At 40.9% G+C, this 12,259-nt stretch overlaps 1 protein-coding gene across 2 annotated transcripts in view; it reads right to left on the bottom strand.

Moving 5' to 3' along the window:
- THADA (THADA armadillo repeat containing) overlaps nt 1–12,259 on the bottom strand; it is a 458,536-nt gene that overhangs the window by 286,378 nt on the left and 159,899 nt on the right. The gene's annotated exons all lie outside the window — the stretch shown is intronic.

The following is a 12,259-nucleotide window of genomic DNA, read 5'->3' as shown; positions in this document are numbered from 1 at the left end:
AAAAAAAGGAAATAAACGCTTTCTGAAAAGACGAACCTAGATTGGATCTCTGCCACTGCTGCAAACACCTCCACATTCCTAGGACCCTCGGACCCTAGATTCAGGGCTAGAAGGAACCCTGGAGGTCATCGAGTGCAATGCTCTCATCTTACAGATATGGGCTGAGGCCCAGACACTTTTGGGCGGGGGGGGGGTGAGGCAGTTGGGGTTAAGTGACTTGCCCAAGGTCACACAGCTAGTAAGTATCAAGTGTCTAAAGCCAGATTTGAATTCAGGTCCTCCTGACTTCAGGGCTGGTGCTCTATCCACTGCGCCACCTAGCTGCCCCTCCCCTCCACACTCTTAAAGGCCTTGCCTAATCAAAGTCACACAGGTAGTGATTGAATTCCCCTAACCCCAAATCCAGGATACGTTCCACTGTACCACACTAACTTAGTCTTTAATAATCCTTTCTAGCCTAGTCTTTAATAATACACTCCAGACTTTTGCCAGGAATGGAAGTCAAACTCACTAGCCTTCAGATCACAGACTCTCCTTCCATTTCTTGAAAAACTATGATATATGCCCTTTCACGATCCTGTGATGCTTCTCCACTTCTCTACAGTCTTTCCTTTCTGGTTTTTTTTTTCTTTTTTTGGTGGGGCAATGAGGGTTAAGTGACTTGCCCAGGGTCACACAGCTAGTAAGTGTTAAGTGTCTGAGGCCGGATTTGAACGCAGGTCCTCCTGAATCCAGGGCCAGTGCTTTATCCACTGTGCCACCTAGCTGCACCTTTACAGTCTTTCCAAAAATCACTAAAGGCAGTTAAGTACTGACATCATCGGTCAGTTCTTTTAGTACCACTAGATGTCGTTCACTTAGATCAGGTCAGTGCCTTAAAACTCAGAAAGGGCATCTAGGTGTTCTTACTTATCATGGGTATCCATTAGCCATATTCTCATTTCCTGTCCTTCCATCATTTGTCTTGACAGAAAAAGCAGAAGCAAAGAGCTGAGGAGATCTGTCTTCTTTACACTGTCATATATCATACCATCATCCATCATGAACAGCAGTTCAATCCCTTCCTTCTCTTCCTAAACATAACTTAAAAAAACAAACAAACAAACAAAACCAACCCTATTATCAGTTTTCCTTGCCAGCCTTGGCTCTTTCAGGGTTTTAGCAGTCTTGACACTATTTTTAAAAGACCATGCCACACTTTTGTACACCTTCCCTATTACTTGTCCTTGTTTCCACTTTCTCTACATCTTCTAAAAATAGGTATTTTTAATTAGCTTGCCTTTTTCTTCTTTACTAGATTTCTCTCTCTCTCTCTCTCTCCTTCCTTCCTTCCTTCCTTCCTTCCTTTTGGTGGGACAATTGGGATTAAGTGACTTGCCCAGGGTCACACAACTAGTAAGTGTCAAGTGTCTAAGGCCAGGTTTGTACTCAGGTTCTCCTGAATCCAGGGCCGGTGCTCTATGCACTGTGCCACCTAGCTGCTCCTCCCCTTCCCTCTTGAAACTTTAGGCCATGAGATTCTACTTAGGCTTTCTCTGAATTCTTTGAAATCTGCTCTCCCCAAATCTGGGGGGTATGTTGGACTATTGTTGTTGTTCAGTCATTTTTCAGTCGTGTCCAACTCTTTGTGATCTCATTTAGGGTTTTCTTGGCAAAGATACTGGAATGGTTTGCTATTCTTATCTCTAGTTCATTTTATAGAGGTGAGGAAACTGAGGTAATCAAGGTTAAATGACTTGCCCAGGGTAATACAACTAAGGGTCTGATGCTGGATTTAAACTCAGGAAGATGAGTCTTCCTAACTCCAAGCCCAGCATTCTATCCACCTAACTGCCCTTGTATTAGACTACACCTGGATTTTCTTCTCTCTATCACAAATTCTAATAGGTTGCTGTAGTAGATAATTTGGCCACAAAGGCTCTCATAATTATCTACTACAGCAACCAATTCCTCCCAATTAGTGGAAATCTGAAGAAATGAATTTAATCTTCTTGGTTCATCTTCCTTCTGAAGGATGAAATTTTTCTGTAAGGCAGGTTTTTAAAAAAAGTAGTAATTAGCTCCTCTGCTTCTGCCAGGGAGAGAGAATTCCAACAGATGTCCAAATAATCGAAATCCCCTATAACTACTCTACTATATGCCTAGTGTGTGATCTGCTGTAAAACTCATCATTCCTTTCCTCTCTAGTAACCTTTCTAGTATCTTCTGATGATGACACTGATTCTGTCTTCCTTTGCTGATATTCACTTATTTTACCTCCAACATGTTTCCCCTTTCTGATTGCTAAATTTCCCTATTGGAGTGTGTATATATATGCATATATATGTGTGTGTATATATATGTATGTGTATGTATATATGTATGTGTGAGTGTGTGTGTATATACACACTATGCATACATACGCACACTCCAGTAGGGAAATTTAGGGATATATATATATATATATATATATTTGGGAGGGGGGGCAATGAGGGTTAAGTGACTTGCCTAGGGTCACATAGCTAGTAAGTATCAAGTGTATGAGGCTAGATTTGAACTCGGGTCCTCCTGAATCCAGGGCTGGTGCTTTATCTACTGTGCCACCTAGACTATATCTTTTTTGTTGTTGTTGTTGTTTTGTTTTATTTTGTTTTGTTTTGTTTTGGTGAGGCAATTGGGGTTAAGTGACTTGCCCACGGTCACACAGCTAGTAAGTGTCAAGTGTTTGAGGCCGGATTTGAACTCAGGTCCTCCTGACTCCAGAACCGATGCTCTACCCACTGCACCATGTAGCCGCCCCATATCTTTTTAATATGTAATGTTTTTCCACCACAACTACCTCCCTCTTTTTTTTTTTTTAAACACATACTGTTTCTTTTAATAAGGTATATTCTCCCATGATCACATTCTGGTCATAAGCTTCATTCCACTAAGTCTCTGTGATATCTATGAAGTCAAGTTACACCCCATGTGTTACAACCTCTAATTCATTTTGCTTATTGCAAATCTTTTTGTATATCTGAGTACAACCACCTAGAGTCATGAGTTTTACTACTGCCCCACTTCTTATTTTTGCCTACAGACTTCTAGATATCTTTACTTCTGTTCTTCTTCCTATATTGGATAGATATTCTTTATGCTATTTAGGATTCTAGAGAGATTTTGAGAGGCAGGGGCACCTAGCTACAAAAGACTCTTCAGTCCCGTGGATCCCACATGCACAGGGAGATGACGATTTAGAATTATGCCTCTGTTCTAATCCTGCAGAGCACAGCACTAGGGGCTTCTCAGTCAAATACACTGAATGTCTAAATCTGAGGCTCCTCTCATACAGAGGATGCCTTAATAAGGCAACACCACATGAGTAATAGAAAACCAACCCATCTCAGCAAAATCTAAACTAGGTCTTATTAGTGGGTAAATAATCGAAGCTGAATGATGCCCAGTGATAGGGAGAGCTGACATCAAAGGGTCAGAAAGCGACAACAGTGTGAGTGCTTCGTCCCTACAAGCCTGTTATCCTTGTTACAACTTTGCTAATACCCCCTGCTGCCATCCCCAAAAGGCCAGAGAGATCATGAGGCCCTGTTTTCACAGTCTATATTCATATAACAAATCAAGGCCAAGTGACCTTTTAGCCTCTGGCTCCACAGGGGTTATCATCTGTGGGACCTGAGCTTGCCTTAGGACACCTACAGGAAAGAAGGAAGGGAGGGAGGGAGGAAGAAAGGAAACGAGGGAGGGAGGGAAGAAGGAAGGAAGGAAGGAAGACAGGGAGGGAGAGAAGGAGGGAGGAAAGAAAGGAAGGGAGGAAGGGAAGGAAGAGGGGGAGGAAAGGAGGAAAGGAGAAGGAGGGAAGGAAGAAGGAAAGGAGGGAGAAAAGAAGAGGGAGGAACAGAGGGAGGAAGGAGGGAAAGAAGGCAGGAAAGAAGGGAGGGAGCGGCGAGGAAGGAACAGAGGGAGGGAGGAAAGAAGGAAGAAAGGAAGGAGGGAGGGAAGGTGGGTTGATTTATTAAGAGTCTACTATTAAGTGCCATGCACTGTGCTAAGCACTTAACAAATACTATCTTATTTGATCTTCAAAACAACTTTGAGAAATAGGTGCTAATATTAATCTCATTTTACAGCTGAAGAAACTGAGGCAAATGGAGTTTTTTTTTTTAAGTGCCTTGCCTAGGGTCAAACAACTATTAAGTGTCTGAGTCCCAATCTGAAGTCATCTTTCTGATTCCATGCTGGGTGCTCTAGCCATTGTACCACCTAACTGCTCACCCCCAGTTAAACTAGCTCTTCAGCTGATGCTGTCTCTAGAGATGCTCATTCTTAGGACTTCCCTTCCTATTTCACTAGATAAATGGAGGGGAAAAAGCAACTAAAAAGAACAATAGATTCGAAATCAGAAGTCACAGGTTCAAATTTTTGCTCCACACCTAACTCTGTGTGACCTTAGAGAAAACACATCACTTCTCAAGATCTGTTTTCTCATCTACAAAATGAGGGCACTGACAAAACCCAACACCTTAACCAAGTCTCTGGGAGAGAACTAGAAAGTGCTAAGAAAGAAAGGAGACAATCACAGCTGTCTAAAATAAAATCTATTTATATAAAGGGGGAGGAGGCAGTATGCTTGTGATGATCAAGGAAGAGTATACGCTATTGTTTTCAAAGTCTTTGGCTCTTGTGAGAAAGTTTAAGAAAACAATGTTTTCTTTTATTGCTTGGTGTGTCCCTTTGAGTAGTATAAATAGACACTGAACATACAAACACAAATATGTGTGCACACTTCAACAATAAGTGCATTTTGTCCTTGGAAAAGGAAACAGCATTCTACATTATTATTTATACTGCAATCTGTTGGCTAAAGGTTGAGTCTGCATTGAAATTATTCGGAGTTGTTGCAACAGTTCCCAAAGAACCTTTCAAATTTGCCAGAAAATACAGAATCTACAAAAGATGACTGATATAAAGACTAAATAAAAATGACTAATTGAATGAACAGTTACTGATGGTTTTCAGATGCAAATTTTGGCACTTCACCTTCATTTTAATTAATTCCATTAAATTGGTGTTCATAGGTCAGAGGAATTTATGACTACATACCAAAAGTGTTGTTTATAAAACCATTTACTGGGAATAGCCTAAAGATATTTTGAAACATACTTTTCCACTTGTCCAATTCAAATTGTTACAACTTCACTCCCCCCCTTTAACACGAAGCTGAGTCTTGCACTTTTAAGATTCAGTTCTCATTTTCTTCTCCTTTTTTTTTTTAAAACCAGGTTTTCCCATTATAAAACCCCATCCCATTCTCTCCTGCACACCTTGAGTTTGAGGAGGTGTTTCCCTGAACTTGTTTTCTTGAGTTGCCCTATTTTCCAAGATGAATCCCTATAAGGTCCTAAAAGAAGAAAAAAAGTTGAGGTTCAAAGAAACAAAAACACACATACACACCAAAGAGGTTTAAATGGAAGAAAAATGAGGATATAAGGTCTGAATGAAAAAAAGTTTAAAAAAAAGGCCCCTTTGGTGTATGCCCACACCCATTACCAACAGGGTGACCCACGTTCCTGGTTTGGCACTGAAAGATGTTTCAAAACAAGGATGAGTTGAAGGCAAACCAAGCACCATCAAAAGAACAACACTGCTTTATTCAAGCGATGGAACATATCCTGAATTTAGCTTTGAACTGCAGAACTCAATGGGGTATTAAGAGCTTCTTTTCCTTCTTTCTCTGAAAATATGAAGAAAACAAGAAGAAAAAGAAAACAGAAGCCACATGCTCAGAGTCCCCTTGCCACCATTCAATCAGCCAGTTATTCAGTGACATCTCTGCAGCTTCATTTTCTGACTGGCCAATTACTCTCAGAACCTCCCCCAGGCCAAAGATATCTTTGTGCCCCTCCAGGCTGCATGGTTCACTCATCTCCACAAGATATTTCTCTACCATGTACCAGTGTTCCTTCCCTCCCCTCCCCTCCCCTTCCCTTTCCTTCTTTCTTCACTCACTCACTCACTCACTCACTCATTTATTTTGTCAGGGAAATTAGTGACTTGCCCAGGGTCACACAGCTAGTAAGTGTCAAGTGTCTGAGGCCAGATTTGAACTCAGGTCTTCCTGAATCCAGGGTCAGTGCTTTATCCACTGTGCCAACTAGCTGTCCCCCTCTTTCCTTATCTTAGAATGTAAGCTCTTTGAGGGTAAAGACTGTCTTTCTTTAGGCTTCTAACTATATTCCCAGTGGTTAGCATAGTGCCTGGGAGATAGTAAGTGCTTCATAAATGTTTGTTGACTGACAACAATGTGATTTTTTTTTTCAGAAAATCTTCACTGGGCCTCAGTTTCCTCATTTGTCAAATGGGGAAATTGCTGTCTGTCCGCTATCTCACAGGGTTACTATGAGGATCAAATTAGATAGCAGATGACAAGCTACTTTTTAAAAATGCTGAACAAATGTAAAAGATTAACTCTGTAAGTGCTGCCCTGTAAGGGAGCATTCATTAAAAATGCTTTCCAAGAATCTAACAGCACCACACTCCTCGAGCCTTCGCTATTTTAGGCCTGGGTCTTACTGTTTCCGACAGAAGCCACTGGCTGCTCACCACTGTTCACGACAAATGGGTTAAACGCCTGAGTCTCAAAAGTCCCATCCTGGCACAGTCAAACCCCAAACTTCAAATTAAGTGAGAGCCATTTTCTTCCATGGCTCCAGGCTCCATCTAGGAGTTAATACTGAACAGTCAGTAACTATGATGCATATGGAGCATGTCAGATTACCATAATCCTTTAAGTTATCACTTGCTGAACTGAATTAAAGTTGAGGGAGTAAAAGAGAAAATAATAATGAATATCCAGCTGCCTCTGGTATAAGAAGGAACTGTGAATTAAACTTTCTTCTTATCAGAAATGGAGAAAAGTAGCAAAGAAAATTGAAATGAGATCTAAGGTACAGATATGGTATGAGAGTGTGAGACATATTTATAACAATAAAGAATGTATGGAAGGACCCAGCACTTAGCAGTCTGGCACTTAGTAGGTGCTTGATAAATTCCTGTTGACCTGACTCAATCAGTATAAAATTAGTCCAGGATCCAGGGTGAGATGCAGAATACATTTAATGTGTCTTACCTACCCGCCTCCCCACCACCACCATTAGTCTCTATTCCATTATGGCAGGGGCCACCAATTATCTAAACATTTCATCTCCCTCAGAGTCCAGTGGTCTCTGCAATCAATCAACAAGCACCTACTATGTGGCAGGCACTATGCTGGACCTGGGAATACATGGTCAGAAGTGAACTGGTCCCTGTCATTAGGGAGCATACATTCTATTCAGTGAGACCACATGAGCATGGTCTGCAGAGTTACATGCAACATAAAGAGAGCAGTTATTGGGGAGGAAGGCACCAGTGGCCACACGCATCAGCAAAGACTTAAAACAGAGGGTAGAGCTTGATCTGCATCTTGAGGAAACCTAGGGTTTCTAAGAGTTGAAAGTAGGAAGAAGTAGGCATTTAATAAATGTCTCTTGAACTGCACTTCTCCTTATAAAACTTGTAAAATAGATTTGATGCCTCACACAGGGCCCAACACTTTAACACCCATGGAAGCCAGCTATAAACACCTTGTAGAAGGGCACCGAGCAATTCAGAAGCAGATCACCAGCTCCACACATCATCACATGAGATGACCTATGGAATGCATTTTACCAAAACAGCTTAACGCACGATGTGAAGGCTATCTATTATTAGTTATATAATAAATACACAAAACCCACAAGTCTCCTAACCACCAATTGAACATTTACTGAGCACAGGCAGTCAAAGAAAGAAGAATAAGACACAATTCAAAAGGTGGCAAGCTCACTAAGGATACAAGGAATATTATCTCTTGTGCAGGATGAGGTAAAGACAAAATAGTAAGTATTAGAGGAATCCTGAAGAAGAAGAAGGAAGAAGGAAGAAGAAGAAGAAGAAGAAGAAGAAGAAGAAGAAGAGAATATGGCAGTTAATGAGGGAAGGCTTCATGGAAGAGGAAGGATATGAGAAGTGATTTAAAGGATACACAGGATTCAGAGATGCAGAGAGGTGGGAAGGGCATTCTAGACGAGGGAAATGGCAGGAGCCCATGGGGACAATGAGTAGTCCAGTCTAGATGGAGTGGAGGGATACTGCTAGCAAAAAAGGTGGTTCTTCAACCCCTTTAATAGATTTAGGATTTCATTTGGGCAAGCAGAATCTCTACCAATTCAGACGGCCACCATTGTAAGGTGCTGTGAGTTGTGATGGCTAAAACAATCCATCCTTTATTGGGGAGCTGGTCTTCTGGCAATGAGGCAGACTGGTTCTCAGACGAGAGAGTCCATCACTAGGACATCTATACTCAAAGCCCTTCCAGGTTGAAAGAATCTGCTGGAGCTCATGCTCTGTTGGCACCATCTTTACGGAGGCAGGATCCCCTCTATCTCCCAATGAGATATCAGAGAAGTGCTCTGGTGGAAGGACATTTGGTAGAATATGAGAGCTCACACTTAACAACAGCTGAAAAGGACCTCAGAGCTCACAAAACACTTCATTCTAAAATAAAATACAACCTCATGAGAGAAACAGAGCAAGTATCATTAAGTACCATGTGACAGATGCAGAAACAGAATCAAAGACATAAAGGGATTTGTACAAAGCCAAACAGTGAGTTAATAGCAGAGTAGGTATCACAATAAGCTATTATAAAGCATTTTCCTCACAACTTGGAGGGGCTGTGGATACAGGTATTCCTAGCACTATTTTACAGATTGGGAAACTGAGGGCAACTAAATAGCACAGTGGATAGAGAGCCAGGCCTGGAGTCAGGAAGACAAATCTTCCTGAGTTCAAATCCAGCCTCAGATACTTCCCAGGTGTGTGACCCTGGACAAGTCACTTCACCATTTGCCTCAGTTTCTTTATCTGTAAAATGAGCCGGAGAAGGAAATGGCAAACCACTCCAGTACCTTTACCAAGAAAACACCAAAGGGGTCATGAAGAATCTGACATGACAGAACAAAAAAACTAAGGCTGAAAAGAGTTAAGGGACTTGCCTACCCACCATCATAAGTGCAATAAGTGGTAGAAGCAGGATTCAACCATGGACCCTCTAACACTTAAGCTCAGTCTGCCATGTCATGCTGCCTTAGGGCTAGATCTTGGAGAAAATGAATGCTGGAGACAAGAAACCTGGTCTTTGTCCTGTGGTCACTGAGGAAAGCATGGACGGTTTTTGAAAAGGGGAGTAACCCTGTTTTCGAAAGTGGCCATTGAGTAATTCCAAAGGAGCTCTGTCTTAAACTCTTTCCTACAGGATAATATGAGTTTCACAACGGTCTAAAAGCCTGAATTTGCTTCCTGTCTGCATGCTGAAGGCTTATTTCCATATTTAAATATCACAAATAAAATCCCATCATGGAAGTTGAGCTGAAGAATGCCCAGTGAACCCTATCTACCTGGCGAAAGTTTTAAGCATCACTGAAAGAATGATTATCCAAGGGCTGACACTGGTCTCAAAAAATGCCTGCCCTCGGCCCCTGCTTCCCTCACTCTTCCCCATGCAGCCTGACTGGGGTCTTTATTTTACACTTAACCATTATGTATTTCTTTATGTACCTGGTAAGGAGAGCTGTTAGTCATCAATTCACATAGTTTGGGGTTAATGGGACCTTTGTTCAGAAAATGATGTTTTTAAGCCTTCATTGGACTGAGAATGAAAATATCGAAGGGGGAGGGGGTGTATCTGACTTTCTCTCTGCTAATTGGACTCTCTGCTATTTTTTTGGCTGGTGATGATGCCTCGCATCATTTGAAGGCAACGTTTCATTCCTATTTTCTGCGGCAACTGCAGACACCAGTCACAGTGTGTGGCTTCCTCCTACTTTCTGGGCAGTTGTTTTGTCCTCCCTCTGAATGCTTTCTGGTTGACTACCCTGCTCTAGTCTCAATAAAGCTTCTACGATCAAAGGGCCTGAAATGCTGAAGTGTTACTTTTGCAGTTTCGTGTCCCATTGAGGCGACGCCTCCCAGCCCATCATGGAAAAAGTTACAAACCCTCGTTTTCAGGGGTTCCAGAGAACTACAGTGTCTTCAGCCACTTCTCCTTCCTCAAAGTTAAAAGAAGAAGCAGCCCTTGAGAGGTTTAAGCTAAGCTTTAACCTACCTAAAAGTTTACCAAACAATTTACTCTTGCAAACCAGACAAGGCACCCGGCTTTACCAGCGGTTGGGACAAAAATGTGTTTTGGCTGCGTTTGCTACTTTCTGGTTACAATACGTGTGCCAGCATTTAGAAACTATAAACAGCAGCAATAACTACTGAATAATTCCAGTTAAACATGCTGGATTATGAAAGGGAAGAAATCCTGGTCAGCATGATATTCTGGACCTCAGAACCCCAAATGGAACAGAATCTCCTTGGAAAAGGTCAGCCTCATACCAGCATTGCAAGGCAGGTAATGGGTGCCAGATTAAAAAGTGCCAAGCACCAGGACCCCAAATCACACAGATCATTTCCCAGAAGATGATACAGAGTTCAGTGTGTCAACAGCTTTGAACAATCCTTAATAAACATCCCCAGGGTCTTGGGCCTTCAGAAACACCCACAAGACATCAATCACAGCTCTACCAACAATGCTGTTGAAGTGGTGATAACATGACTCATTCTTACAAGGGAAAAAAATGACTTTAAATTTCAAACATGAAGAAAGCAAAGACAACTTTTCTGATATGTTCAAACACTCAAGATGACTGCAAAAAAGTCCCATGTAAATAAAATTTGGGGAACTTAATGGGATGCCATTTAATGTAAAGGGTTAAAGAAAATGACTTTTACTTTAGTCTTTTTTTGAAACTAAAAGGACTTAAATAAGGCTGTCTCTTTTTTTGTCTTCTTTCTGTTGCTTTAAGTTTCCGACATATTTGATTTTTGCAGCTCCCCACAGTACACACACACACACACCCCTTTCTTAAATTCTCCCTCAAACATTAAAAGACATTTCCAGTTTGAAATGTAAAGATAACTGCTTCCACACAGAGAGTGGATTATTTGGGTAGGAACATATGGCAAACATTTTCTAGGAAAGGAGTAAATGATAAATAGGGTCAAAGGCAATAGTCAACCAAGAATAGCTGTGACATCTCAGCAATTTACAAATTTAAAGGAAGGTAAGAGTTTTAAGGATAAGGAGATGTAGACACCACCTCCATTCACTCTAAGCCAAAGTTTGGCTTCTCTGGGGGTGAACACCACATCTGTTCCTCTTGTCATAACAGCAATGAGGTAGTTTTAAAGAAAATAGTCATTCTTTAAGCTGTTTGGTGAATAATTACATAATTTCTCTTGAGCCTTAGTTTCCTTAAGACATGTTTATTCTGCACATCTGCTCTTCCCATACCTGATTACACAAAGGTATCATAAATAGCCAACCAACAGGTATAAAAAGACTGGTAAGCAGAACGGATCAAAGCAAACAACCCATGGAGTCCTTTGGAAATCTTGGCTGGCAGCTCTTGTAAATAAAAGGGACTCTAAAGCAGAAAGCATTCAACCTCTGTATTTATATAGGGCTTGATTGACAGTTCGGTTATTAACTTCATAAAAACACAGGCAACGTTAACTAGCAAGAATGTTTGTGCTAGCAGTTCTATCTGAAGGAAAATGAAAACCAAGATATAATGGCTTGCTCGCTGTTTCTTTTAAGTATTTATTTTAGAACTATGCAGTATAAAAGAATGTTTTTTCAAGTCAGTGAACTTAAGCTATTTTGCTTACTGTTCTGGAATTTAAGTGTGTTGTTATAATTCCTTAGAAAACAAATGTTACATTTTCTAAAGATAAATTCCACTGGTGCACAGTGATCTTTCCAACCCCTCCCTCTTAAAAAAAAAAACAACCCTTTTCTGCAATTATTAAAACAAAATGAAATCTACATTTAAATTTTCTTTTAGTAACTAAGTCGTATCAGATCGAAGTGCAGAAAGTTGGCTTCCAGGGCTCTCACAAAGAGGCACACTCCTCAAATGAGTTGGATTCATAAGTTGTCAAATGCCAAAGGAAGATGAGAATAGACCTGTCTACATTTTACTGTGATTATTTCAGGAACTTTTATTACTGGCTAAATTCTACCATTTATGATCGTTTGCAGCAAAAAAAAAAAAAAAATCACATTGCAGCTGATTGCTTTTTCTAATAAAAAAAGTCCAATACCCCTGTCTCCCCCCCCATTTTTTTCCGAAGGAAAAGGTCAGCTCTGCGGTCA

The sequence above is a fragment of the Dromiciops gliroides genome, chromosome 2 (genome assembly GCF_019393635.1).
Source record: "Dromiciops gliroides isolate mDroGli1 chromosome 2, mDroGli1.pri, whole genome shotgun sequence".
Taxonomy (NCBI): domain Eukaryota; kingdom Metazoa; phylum Chordata; class Mammalia; order Microbiotheria; family Microbiotheriidae; genus Dromiciops; species Dromiciops gliroides.
Note: the sequence above shows the minus strand (reverse complement) of the source record. Positions and strands in the feature narration are given on the sequence as shown.